Raw genomic sequence first — 13,763 nt, forward strand, 5'->3', positions numbered from 1 at the left:
GGCTGGCCTGCTTGGACTTGTCTCTGAACACTCAGACAAAGAGGACATCACATGACTCTCTGACATCACAGAACTTTCTGTTGATACACTACCCTGCCCCCGTCTTGTTCAAACCAGTCTGTAGAGACTCCTGTGCCCCTCCCCTCTCCCCTCCCCAAAGGATATCTTGTGACTCTCTGATTTCATGCAACTTCCTGTGAAGGGAGCATTCTGATTGGTTCTTACTGAATTTAATTGCTGCTCTTAGTGTGGGAGCACTGTCCGCCACTTTGTGCAGATGCACAAATTATGAGTATTTCAGCTTCTAACTATTTTGTACAGATCCAGAAACATACAGCAGTCACATTGCACTGACAGCTAAATCCTGCAAAAGTGATCTACAGATCACGAACGGAATGAAGTGTGGTATAGAAGCCACCATTTGAGGTCACTTGCATGTGTGTGTATCATCAGGGTGCCACCACAAAGGGCAAAACTGCCCAATGTTGTAATTATAGATCACATTACTAAATACCACCCACCTCAGACTGGATATCTGTTTCCTTTGATCTTGTAGCACCCGAAAAAAGCATCAAATAACAGCATTCTATTGATTGGGAAATTCTATACTTGCTTTCTGTCTCTGTTTCTCTCAAGAGGCCACTATCTGGATGACTGAGTGAACCAACATCTCAAAATATGCAGATGGAGGTTTTCATGACTCCTCAGAATACCATGTTCCTATTGGCTGTTGCTGGAGACAAAGGGAAAGCTGACCAATTTTGATATCAGAAATAGAGTGAAATAATCCAATTGCAAGACCCTACCAAATTAATTGTATAACAATTTACAGGAAACAAATAGATCACTTAAAACACTCACCTCCAACTCACAATGATCCTTCTTCATAATAAAACTTATTTCAAATGTTTGGGTATCACTCACAAACATAATGTAAATCAAGTAATGAAATTTCCACCACAGATAGATCATAGCACTAAATGTATCCAAGTTCTTGTATGCCCCGACATTTGAGAGCACCAACACCCTCCTCCACCACAACATTTCCACTAAATGTATCAGGTGAAAAATATTCAACCAATCACATAAACTCATGACCACAAAGAGCATGCCATCTGCCGACTGCCAGGAGCCGTGGATGCACCATCTGCTGCTAGCAGGGTCACCACACCATCTCGCAAGCAGTAGCGAGGAGAGACCCACATATTTATCGGTTATGCTGGCACTGCACGCCCATCCCCAGGTATCCACACCTGCCATACCAAACACTCACAGGTCAGAGAGAGATTCACCAAACGGTCAACTTATCTATTTACATGGGTGGACTAATTGTTCAGCACAAACACCCATCATTTTGAATTTTCTCATGGAACACACTACTGCTTCTATTGCCACTCACACAGCACTCTGGTCACTTCGCTAGCCCCCACTGCCGCAGGCAAGAGCAGACAGGTTGGCGCATTCCTTGTACCTAACTGCCTGTCAGGCTGAGCTAATCCATTACTTCCGGTACCAACTCCTCGTGACTACCCCTGCCACCAGCCTTGGTGCACTGCAATGCAGACAGCTGCAGCTTGGATTTATACAGTAGTTTTAACTAAATCCAGCCCGACATAGGACATCCAGTTTAAAAAATCCACTTTACCCAATCGCAAACAGCAATGTTGTTGACCGTATGCCTCCAATCTCTCACGTGAAATGTAGATTTCTCCCTTTTATACAAGTTATGTATTGGAAGAAAGAAGAAATCGGGCCATACTCACGTTTTCACATCACCAAAGTATCGTTACTTGTGAAAATCCTGTAACAGTATGGCATAGGCTACAATTCCTCTAAGTCCTTTTCCAACAGGTAGAAAAAATCTGTTCTAATCAGCTTAATATCTGTTACGTCATGCATCACAGGACCAGAATATTAAACTCATTTTTGGCTCTTGATGGAGGGCTAAAATCTACCTCTGTCACAGGATACCTCCTCACTTTTGAACTGCCTTAAAGTAACCAAATGCCTCGTCTCATATGTCAATGTTGGTAACTTCGCCATTTACAGCCTACTCTAGTTAGGTTTTAGGTGTACAAAATTTAAAAATATGTTTATTATCAGCAGCACTTAGCTACACAAAGTCTTATGTTGCTGGTGGCTGAGCAAACACCCGGTGTTGGTAACTTGACCACCCCAAGTGTATTAAGGTAACAGCACACATAAGTTGTAAATATCAGTGTTATACTATGTATCACTTTTAAATTTAGTAGTACATCTGATTTTATTAAAATGGCAGTCTCTCCCTGTGGAGATGAGAGATTGAAATTTTGTTAAAAGATACCACCACAGCATAAAAAAAAAAAAAAAATATGCCTGGTTACCACTCCAAGAATGATATGCATGGTACCCTAGCCGTGGCTTCCACCCACCAGGCGGCACTTTATTGATACCAAATTGATAGACTAATTCATTAAATTGATGATGAGAGCCACCTTGCATTGCATCAAACTTTTTTTTCATCATTCAGATTACACTCACCGGGCAGCTCAAATGGGAATCCCTGGATGGAAGACGACGTTCTTTTTCATGACCACTGTTGAAAAGCGACATTTAAAGCAGACTGCTAACGGATTTTACCCCCATCAACATACATTTCACCTGAGGATCGTGCTGTTAAAATCCTGATCACAGCAACTATGTTACCATCACCCCACATAAAAAGCAGTGTTGGTTCTACAGGCTGTGTTGGTTCTATAGGCACATCAAGAGTCGCTGATAGTATTGCACTTTCTGGTAGAAATGCTGTCTGTGATTTGGAATCTTGTCTATATATTCAACCACATACTTGCATTTGATCCTCTGGAGACGTCTTTTAATGATTACAGCCACTGGTGAATCATATTCTTACCACTCCCATATCTCAAAATGAGTCACCTCTTTCGAACCTATCTGCTAATGGTTCCATACACCAAATCTACCGTGTGGTTTTTCAGACAGTCCCTCTTCATCTTGTAACTGTTCCTGAGTCCCTGCCCTGCCGTCCCTGCATCTTTGTCCATGTGATCATTCCAATTTAAGTCAAACAGAACAGAAGTTGGAGAGCGCTATGTCTAAGACCTCCTGCATCCCATGTAGAAACAGGATGAACTGAATTAATGCGACAAGACCATGTTTTGACCACTTGGTGCAAGTGGGAACGTGTTGTCATAGCTCCACCAAACATGTACAATGTGTAATTCCAGCACCAAACGAAGCTTTCTCGTGCAACACGCAGTAGTAGAAAACACTGTATGAGTAGGAAAATTAGGAATTCTTCACATCATACAGGAACTGGAAGGAAAACGAGGATATTGAAACTGCACTGCAATGGGTCTCCAAATTACATATGGGTACGAAGGAGATCTGTGTCTCTGAGAATGCATTCATGTCTGTCACCCAAACAGTTTCTCTCTCCTCATTATTTCATAACATCCAACAGAGAAAAACTACGAACTATAAAATCTCCACTAATGTTATCCATTAGAGAACTGGATAAGATACTACCTCATCCCTGGCTTCCAATATATCGAAAAAAATACTGCCTGCGTGCTGGCATTGAGGATATGTTTCGATCCTATTAAATATACAGGTATTGGTCCATTGGAGCAGGTGGCATGTGATCAAAGTCACTTCCACAGACCTGTATAAAGTCTTCTCACTGGTACTGCATGACCATATCCTACAGACTATCAGTCACAATAGAGGGTCCCTTTGTTGCTATTTTATAAGCAGTATGGTGCAATGTTTTTTTTTTCTGCCATAACCCATCCAAGCAATGTATGATTACAGCTTTGTACACCGTCTCATTTTGTTTTCCCACCACAACTTTAGGATCTGTGTCAGGTGCTAAACTGACATTAACACGTCTCGATCTATTGGCTCTCACTGAAAGCTGGACATTGCATGATGCAACACAGAGGATGCTTGAAATAAAAGACAGAGGCAGTGTTTCTTATTGGCAAAAATGTGGAAGACATTGCGACATATGGAAACTGGAAGATTTTTGGCACTATGGGCCAATTCCAAACAGCTGCCTGAAGGTGATCGATGACCTCTACATTTAAACTCACCTTCGACAGTGACCTGTTAGCAGATGACTAGATTTTCTGTTTTGGTTAATTCCTCATATTGCAGTCATGTACCCAATCACTGTTACATGCAGGCCATCCCTAGGTGCTGCTTCCACCAAGACTCTCTCTATCTCAATCAATCTCAGTCAGTCATTATGTGGTAATCAACAGAATACCAGCAGATGGTTGGGATGCAAAAGACACTGTTGATATGGAATGGTCAAGTTACCAACACTGGGTGTTTACTCAGCTTTCAGCACCATAAGACTTTGTGTAGCTAAGTGCTGCTGATAATAAACACATTTTTAAATTTTGTACAGCTAAAACCTATTAGCAGTAAACTAGAGTATGCTGTAAATGGCCAAGTTACCAACATTGACATATGAGACGAGGCATTTGGTTACTTTAAGGCAGTTCAAAAGTGAGGAGGTATCCTGTGACAGAGGTAGATTTTAGTCCTCCATCATGAGCCAAAAATGAGTTTATTATTCTAGTCCTGTGATGCATGACGTAACAGATATTAAGTTCATTAGAACAGATTATTTCTACATGATGAAAAAGGACTTAGAGGAATTGTAGCCTACGCCACACTGTTACAAGATTTTCACAAGTAATGATACTTTAGCAATGTGAAAAAGTTAGTATGCCGCGATTTCTTCTTTCTTCCAATACATAACTTGTATAAAAGGGAGAACTCTACATTTCACGTGAGAGATTGGAGGCATACGGTCAACAACATTGCTGTTTGCAATTGGGTAAAGTGGATTTTTTAAACTGGATGTCCTATATCGGGCTGGAATTGGTTAAAACTACTGTATAAATCCAAGCTGCAGCTGTCTGCTTCGCAGAGCACCAAGGCTGGCAGAAGGGGTAGTCATGAGGAGTTGGTACCGGAAGTAATGGATTATCTCAGCCTGACAGGCAGTTAAGTACAAGGAATGCGCCAACCTGTCTGCTCTTGCCTGTGGCAGTGGAGGCAGTGGGTTTGGAGGTGAGTTTTTTAAGTGGTCTATTTGATTCCTGTAAATTATTAACCAATTAGTTTGACAGGGTCTTGTATATGGGTTATTGCACTCTATTTTTGATATCGTAATTGTGCCAGCTTTCTCTTTGTCGCCAGCAATAGCCAATAGGAACACAGTATTCTGAGGAGTAGTGAAAACCTCCATCTGTCTGTTTCGAGATGTTGGTTCACACAGTCAAACAGAGAGTGGCCTCTTGAGAGAGACAGAGACAGGAAGAGAGTCTAGAATTTCCCAATCAACAGAATGCTGTTATTTGATGCTTTGTTCGGGCCCCAAAAAGTCAAAGGAGACAGATATCCATTCTGTGGTGGGTGGTATTTAGTAATGTGATCTGTAATTAGGAGACTGTGCTGTTCTGACCTTTGCAATGGCGCCCTAATGGTAGACACACATGCAGGTGACCTCAAATGGTGGCTTATATACCACACTTTATTCTGTTCGTGATCTGTAGACCACTTTTGCAGGGTTTAACTGTCAGTGCAATGTGACTGCTGTATGTTTCTGGATCTGCACAAAATAGTTTGAAGCTGAAATACTTATAATTTTTGTATCTGCACAAAGTGGCGGACAGTGCTCCCACACTAAGAGCAGCAATTAAATTCAGTAAGAACCAATCAGAATGCTCCCTTCACAGGAAGTTGCATGAAATCAGAGAGTCACAAGATATCCTTTGGGGAGGGGAGAGGGGAGGGGCACAGGAGTCTCTACAGACTGGTTTGAACAAGATGGGGGCAGGGCAGTGTATCAACAGAAACTTCTGTGATGTCTTCTTTGTCTGAGTGTTAAGAGACAAGTCCGAGCAGACCAGCGTCCTCTTGTTTGGACAGGTGTGATGCTGTAAACCCAAACCACCATGGTGTCCTTAGAACATCTCCATACCAGCATTTGTAGGACATTGAAAATTCACTGAAAATTACAGCCATTTTTCTCATCTGTAGGAGAGTGCTTAGAATTCTGTTTTGTGTGTGTGTGTGTGTGTGTGTGTGTGTGTGTGTGTTTTTCACGATCTTTTGTGGGTTTTGAAATATGTCATGAACTTTTAGATATGTAATTGTTCTGATTTTTCTGTCTATGCTTAGACACTTGTGGCTTCAAAAGGCGAAGAGGGGGGGGGGGAGAGAAAAAAGTGCCTTAACATCCCTGACTGCAGCAGCAGTAAATATAAACTATGCCTTCTCAGCACTTCCATGTGCGATCAGAATAAACGAGGTGCCACAATTGTTTAAATATTCCATACTGCCTTGTCACCCACAAATTGTTTAAATAAACAGTATTCCATTCGCTGCAGTCAATTTTCTGACGATTTCTTTGAATAAACTATATTCCATACACCGCCTTGTATCCCAAAAACTGTTTAGATAAACAATATTCCACTCATTATAAAAAATTTTTAACCAATATTCCATACACTGCAATCGATTTCATGCCAAATTCTTTAGATAGGTGAACTATATTCCACACATTGCCCTGTCTATCAGAAATTCTTTCAGCAATATTCCATATACTACAATCGATTTCCTTTCAAATGGTCAATTAACTGAGATTTTTCCTCCCAATTTCCTGGTGGGTTAGGGGAGGGTTTAATTAATTGATGGATTAATTAATTAGTCAATGAAATTGATATCAAAAGTGTGCTTGTACTGGGGAGGGGAGTTCCCAGAGGGGTGGAGGAGGTTGAGGGGGTGGAGGAGGGGCCGGGTACGGGGTTTTCTTGGAAGGACAGATTATTCCTAGGGGGTCATAATCCACTTAGGAGAACAATAAGTTACGGACCTGTCAATCAAGAGAGAACAATAGCTTTGCCTCTGAATGTATGAGGGTTATTCAATAAGTAATGCCCCACATTTTTTAAAAAAGCCATTAATGTACATAGACAAACATCCTTGTCGGTACCTCACATTTGATGTCTGTCCTGGGCGCCAGTGAAGTTTCAAACCGTTCTGGCAGATGGCAGAGCTGTAGTACAGCACCAAAATGGTGTCTACGTATGACCCACATTACAAGCAGCATTCTCTTATTGAATTCTTGTGTGCAGAAAAAGAAACCATTGTGTACATCCATTAACATTTGTGTGCAGTATATGGCAATGGTGCAGTTGATAGGAGTACAGTTCGGCGATGGGTAAAGAAAGTTACAGCCTTGGGGGGAATGCAGAAACAGAACACCACTCCAGACATGCTGAATTCTGCAGATGCCATTATTTGTACCGACCAGCTCATCACAACTCGACAATTGCTTTACTGTTGTCAGTCAGCGTTGGAAGTGTGTCTGCAGTGATCGAGACTCTTGGATCTTCAGTGAGATGCTCATGATGGGTTCCACAAATGCTCACAGAGGACCACAAGATTAAAAGAAAGACAATTTCATTTAAATCCTTGGAGCATTTGGAGACCAATAGAGAGGCCTTCCCATCACGGATCGTTACAGGGGACCGAAGCTGGGTGCAGTACTTTGCACCAGAAACAAAAAGGCAGAACATGGAGTGGCATCATCCTCATTCACCACAAAAGAAGAAATTTAAGACAACACCCTCTGCTGGCAAAGTCATGGTGACAGTCTTCTGGGATTGTAATGCCGTCATTCTCTTGGTTTTGATGGCAAGAGGGTCAACCATCAATTCAGAGGCATATGTGCAGACTCTGAATAAACTCAAGAACCATTTCTGAAGTGTTCGATCAGACAAGAGTCCGGCAGAAATCTTGCTCCAACACGATAATGCACGCCCACACATAAGTTTGAGAACCCAGGAACACATCGTCAAATTGGGTTGGATATCATTGCCTCATCCACCCTACAGTGCAGACCTGGCACCCTCGGACTTCCATCTCTTTGGACTGCTTAAAGATTCTCTACAGGGAACACACTTTGAAGATGATGAGAGTGTCAGTCATGCAGTGAAAATATGGTCACACCTAAAGGACAAGAGCTTTTACCAGCAGTGAATATATGCTCTTCGACAATGTTGGCATATGGCCATAGGACGTGATGGAGTCTATGTAGAAAAATAGGACACAGACAAGACATGTTACTGTATATTGTCATCAAATTCTGACTCTTAACAATAAATATGTTTTGAGGAAAAAAATATGGGATATTACTTATTGAACGACCCTCGTATACTTGCCTCTGATGTAGACAACCCGGAATGTAGAGTAATACCGGCCCTGCTCTATTACTAGCAGTCTCTGTGCATGGGTTTTCGGTAAACTGTGAGGCCCAAGCTACCATCTTCTTTCTTGCAAACTATCAAATCAAGAAAATTCAATCATCTGCCTGTCTCCTCCTCCATGGTAAACTGAATCTTCGGATTGATCCCATTGAGATGTTTTTGAAAACGATCCAGTTTCTCCCTGCCATGCCACCAGTTCGGGTTCATAAACATTTTATTTTTATCTGTTCTTACTTTTATGTTGTAATTTCATGTACTGAGACGTTCCATGACCTTGGAGATTTGCTCCTCATTTGGTCCTACGGAATAGTGTAAATAGAAAATAAATAAAAATAATAAATAAATACGTGATTCTAAGTTAGTGACAGGTGTCTGTGAGGTACTGCAATCCCTGCATCTGCTTGGCAGATGTCCAGTTTATAGAATTAGTGGGAGCATGATGTCTAATTTCACATGTCAAACAACGTTGCCTTGCATTTGTCGCTTTCCTTGCAAGAGGCATTCTCCATTACTAACGATCTTTTCATAGGACTGATGCGAGCATAGTATAATTTCTGAACTGTGATCTGATGTGAACAGTGCGCGCCATGCACCTCTGGGAAGCTACACTGAAGTGCTAAAGAAACTGGTATAGGCACGCATATACAGATACAGAGACATGTAATCACGCAGAATACGGCACTGCAGTTGGCAACGCCTACGTAAGACAACAAGTATCTGGTGCAGTTGTTAAATCACTTGCTGCTGCTACAATGGCAGGTTATCAAGATTTAAATGAGTTTGAACATAGCGTTATGCGGTGCACGAGGGATGGGAAACAACAGCTCTGAGGTATCGATGAAGTGGGGATTTTCTCATATGACCACTTCACGAGTGTACCATAAATATCAGGAACCCAGTAAAATATCAAATCCCCTTTCGCAAATTGCTGCAGATTTCAATGCTGGGCCATCAAGAAGTGTCAGCGTGTGAACCATTCAACGAAATATCATCACTATGAGCTTTCAGAGCCGAAGGCCCACTTTTGTACCCTTGATGACTGCACGACACAAAGCTTTACGGTTCTCCTGGGCCCGTCAACACTGACGTTGGACTGTTAATGGCTGGAAACATGTTGCCTGGTCGGACAAGTCTCGTTTCATATTGTGTCGAGTGGATGGACGTGTACGCGTATGGAGACGACCTCATGAGTCTACCGACCCTACATGTTAGCGGGGGACTGTTCAAACTGGTGCAGGCTCTGTAATGGTGTGGGGCGTTGGCAGATGGAATGATATGGAACCCCTTATACATCTAGGTATGACTCTGACCGATGACATGTTGTTGTTGTTGTTGTGGTCTTCAGTCCTGAGACTGGTTTGATGCAGCTCTCCATGCTACTCTATCCTGTGCAAGCTTTTTCATCTCCCAGTACCTACTGCAACCTACATCCTTCTGAATCTGCTTAGTGTATTCATCTCTTGGTCTCCCTCTACGATTTTTACCCTCCACGCTGCCCTCCAATACTAAATTGGTGATCCCTTGATGCCTCAGAACATGTCCTACCAACCGATCCCTTCTTCTGGTCAAGTTGTGCCACAAACTTCTCTTCTCCCCAATCCTATTCAATACTTCCTCATTAGTTATGTGATCTACCCATCTAATCTTCAGCATTATTCTGTAGCACCACATTTCGAAAGCTTCTATTCTCTTCTTGTCCAAACTATTTATCGTCCATGTTTCACTTCCATACATGGCTACACTCCATACGAATACTTTCAGAAATGACTTCCTGACACTTAAATCAATACTGGATGTTAACAAATTTCTCTTCTTCAGAAACGCTTTCCTTGCCATTGCCAGCCTACATTTTATATCCTCTCTACTTCGACCATCATCAGTTATTTTGCTCCCCAAATAGCAAAACTCCTTTACTACTTTAAGTGCCTCATTTCCTAATCTAATTCCCTCAGCATCACCCGACTTAATTAGACTACATTCCATTATCCTTGTTTTGCTTTTGTTGATGTTCATCTTATATCCTCCTTTCAAGACACTGTCCATTCCATTCAACTGCTCTTCCAAGTCCTTTGCTGTCTCTGACAGAATTACAATGTCATCGGCGAACCTCAAAGTTTTTATTTCTTCTCCATGAATTTTAATACCTACTCCGAATTTTTCTTTTGTTTCCTTTACTGCTTGCTCAATATACAGATTGAACAACATCAGGGAGAGGCTACAACCCTGTCTTACTCCCTTTCCAACCACTGCTTCCCTTTCATGTCCCTCGACTCTTATAACTGCCATCTGGTTTCTGTACAAATTGTAAATAGCCTTTCGCTCCCTGTATTTTACCCCTGCCACCTTTAGAATTTGAAAGAGAGTATTCCAGTCAACATTGTCAAAAGCTTTCTCTAAGTCTACAAATGCTAGAAACGTAGGTTTGCCTTTCCTTAATCTTTCTTCTAAGATAAGTCGTAAGGTCAGTATTGCCTCACATGTTCCAGTGTTTATACGGAATCCAAACTGATCTTCCCCAAGGTTGGCTTCTACTAGTTTTTCCATTCGTCTGTAAAGAATTCGTGTTAGTATTTTGCAGCTGTGACTTATTAAGCTGATAGTTCGGTAATTTTCACATCTGTCAACACCTGCTTTCTTTGGGATTGGAATTATTATATTCTTCTTGAAGTCTGAGGGTATTTCGCCTGTTTCATACATCTTGCTCACCAGATGGTAGAGTTTTGTCAGGACTGGCTCTCCCACGGCCGTCAGTAGTTCCAATGGAATATTGTCTACTCCGGGGGCCTTGTTTCGACTCAGGTCTTTCAGTGCTCTGTCAAACTCTTCACGCAGTATCGTATCTCCCATTTCATCTTCATCTACATCCTCTTCCATTTCCATAATATTGTCCTCAAGTACATCGCCCTTGTATAGACCCTCTATATACTCCTTCCACCTTTCTGCTTTCCCTTCTTTGCTTAGAACTGGGTTTCCATCTGAGCTCTTGATATTCATACAAGTCGTTCTCTTATCTCCAAAGGTCTCTTTAATTTTCCTGTAGGCGGTATCTATCTTACCCCTAGTGAGATAGGCCTCTACATCCTTACATTTGTCCTCTAGCCATCCCTGCTTAGCCATTTTGCACTTCCTGTCGGTCACATAAGAATTCTGTCTGATCACCTGCATCCATTCATGTCCATTGTGCATTCCGACGGACTTGGGCAATTCTAGCAGGACAATGCGACACACCACACGTCCAGAATTGCTATAGAGTGGCTCCAGAAACACTCTTCTGAGATTATACACTTCCGCTGGCCACCAAAGTCCCCAGACCTGAACATTATTGAGAAAATGTGGGCTGCTTTGCAACGTGCTGTTCAGAAGAGATCTTCACCCTTCTTACTCTTATGGATTTATGGACAGCCCTGCAGAATTCGCGGTGTCAGTTCCCTCGAGCTCTACTTCAGACATTATTCGAGTCCATGGAATGTCGTGTAGTGGCACCACAGTCTAACATAACAGTCGCGACACTTAGCCTCGATTTTGTTGCCTTCAGCGCCAGCAGTGCTCCAAGCGGCAGGTAGGTTGAACTGTGAGTTCGGCGCGATCGTGAAAGCGAATAGTGATTGTTTATTTTGATTTATACAATGGTTTTTTACCATCGGGAGCGTTTGTAGCGCAATAAATTGCAGCAGCAATAGGAAGAAGACACCACCGCTGTCTTTTTTAGGGAATGCGAGGAAATTCTTCAATCTCTAACTTTATCCTAAGAAAGAGAGAATGCTCTGCATAGGGAAAGATCAGCAATCATAATCGTAAATTACGCCATATGACTGAAGAGCTAGAAATATGTAGATTGGTCTCTGGTATACTTTGGTGTACATATTCGAGAATAAGCAATGAATGGACATATTGCACAGTCATCTATCTGCATTCGCAATGGTACTCTCAAAGTAGTGGAGGGGTGGTTTTAGCACTAATACAGAAACTGGGAAGCATCTGCCATTTCACCGGGAGGCATTGCAAAAGTGGTAGACTGCTAAAATTGATTGCACTATCAACTGTGATGCTTGTTACAGTACATTGTCGGCGTCTTTTCCATCCCATCCATTCACTGATACGCTGTTGATTTCCACATAATGACTGACTGACACCGCTTGTTTGAGAGAGTCTTGGTGGAGGGGCAACACCTTTGGGGGATGACTAGCACTGAAACAGCATGACTGCAATATGTAGAATCAATTGAAATGCAAGACTGAGCCATCAGCTCTCCTGTCACTGTGAAAGCTGAGTTTAAATGTAGAGGTCATCAATTATCTTTGGACAGCTGTTTGGAAACGCTCTATAACATCGCAAAACTCTTCTCATTTCGATATGTTGTGAAAAAAAATGATCGTATGGATTTATTGGCCGCGATATCCCTTTCAGGGTTCGGCGCCATATTGCAAGTCTTTTTAGCTGACACCACTTCAGCGACTTGTGTGTGGATGATGATGAAAATGATGATGAAGGACACACAATACCCAGTCCTCTGCCGGGAACCGAACCCAGGCCCCATTGCATGGTAGGCGGTAACGCTACTGCTGCGCTACCGAGGTGGACCGTATGATTTGACTGTCTTGTATTTAACATCATCCTATGTGTGTGTTGTGGGAGCAGCAGCAACATAATTTACACCATACGATGTCCTGCTTTCAGTCAAAGCTAATGGATCAAAACGTGGTAATGTCAGTTTAGAACCTGACACAGACCTCGAAGTCATGGTGGAAAAAACAAAATGTATGGCGGTTTACAAAGCTATAGTTATACGCTGCATGGATGTGTTATAGCAGAAAAAAACAATGTATGAAACAAAATCATAGGGACACAAAGACCCTCTCTTGTGGCTGATAGTCTGTGGGATATCATCTTCCTGCAGTACACCTTCCTACAGCTACACTGGTCTGTGCAGGTGACTTGGATCACCAAATGGATTTAATACCTGTATATTTAATAGGATCGCCACACATGCTTGATGCCAGCACATGGACGGTATTTGTTTTCGATATATATATATATATATATATATATATATATATATATATATATATATATATATATATATATATATATATATCAGAACCCAGGGATGTGGTAATATCTTATCGAATTCTCTGCCACTTGGTGTTAGTGAAGATTTCATAGTTTGTAATGTCTTATTCTCTGTTGGATGGTACATGATCGATAGAATGTTTGGTGACAGATGTGAATGCACCCTGAGCAATGCAGATTGCGTTTGGACTGCAGCACCTGTATGTAGTTTGGAGAAGTACCGTACCACAATGCAGTAGCAAAATCATCCTCCTTCTCCTAGTTCCCCTAACTGCTTGTACTGTCCTTTTCCACTACTACCTCATGTTGCAGGAGAAAGCTCCGTTTGGTACTGACCTTACACATTGTACACGGCTGGCAGAGCTACAACATGTTTCCATATTCACAGGGTGTTCAAAACATGGTCCT

The sequence above is a fragment of the Schistocerca serialis genome, chromosome 3 (assembly GCF_023864345.2).
Source record: "Schistocerca serialis cubense isolate TAMUIC-IGC-003099 chromosome 3, iqSchSeri2.2, whole genome shotgun sequence".
Lineage (NCBI taxonomy): Eukaryota > Metazoa > Arthropoda > Insecta > Orthoptera > Acrididae > Schistocerca > Schistocerca serialis.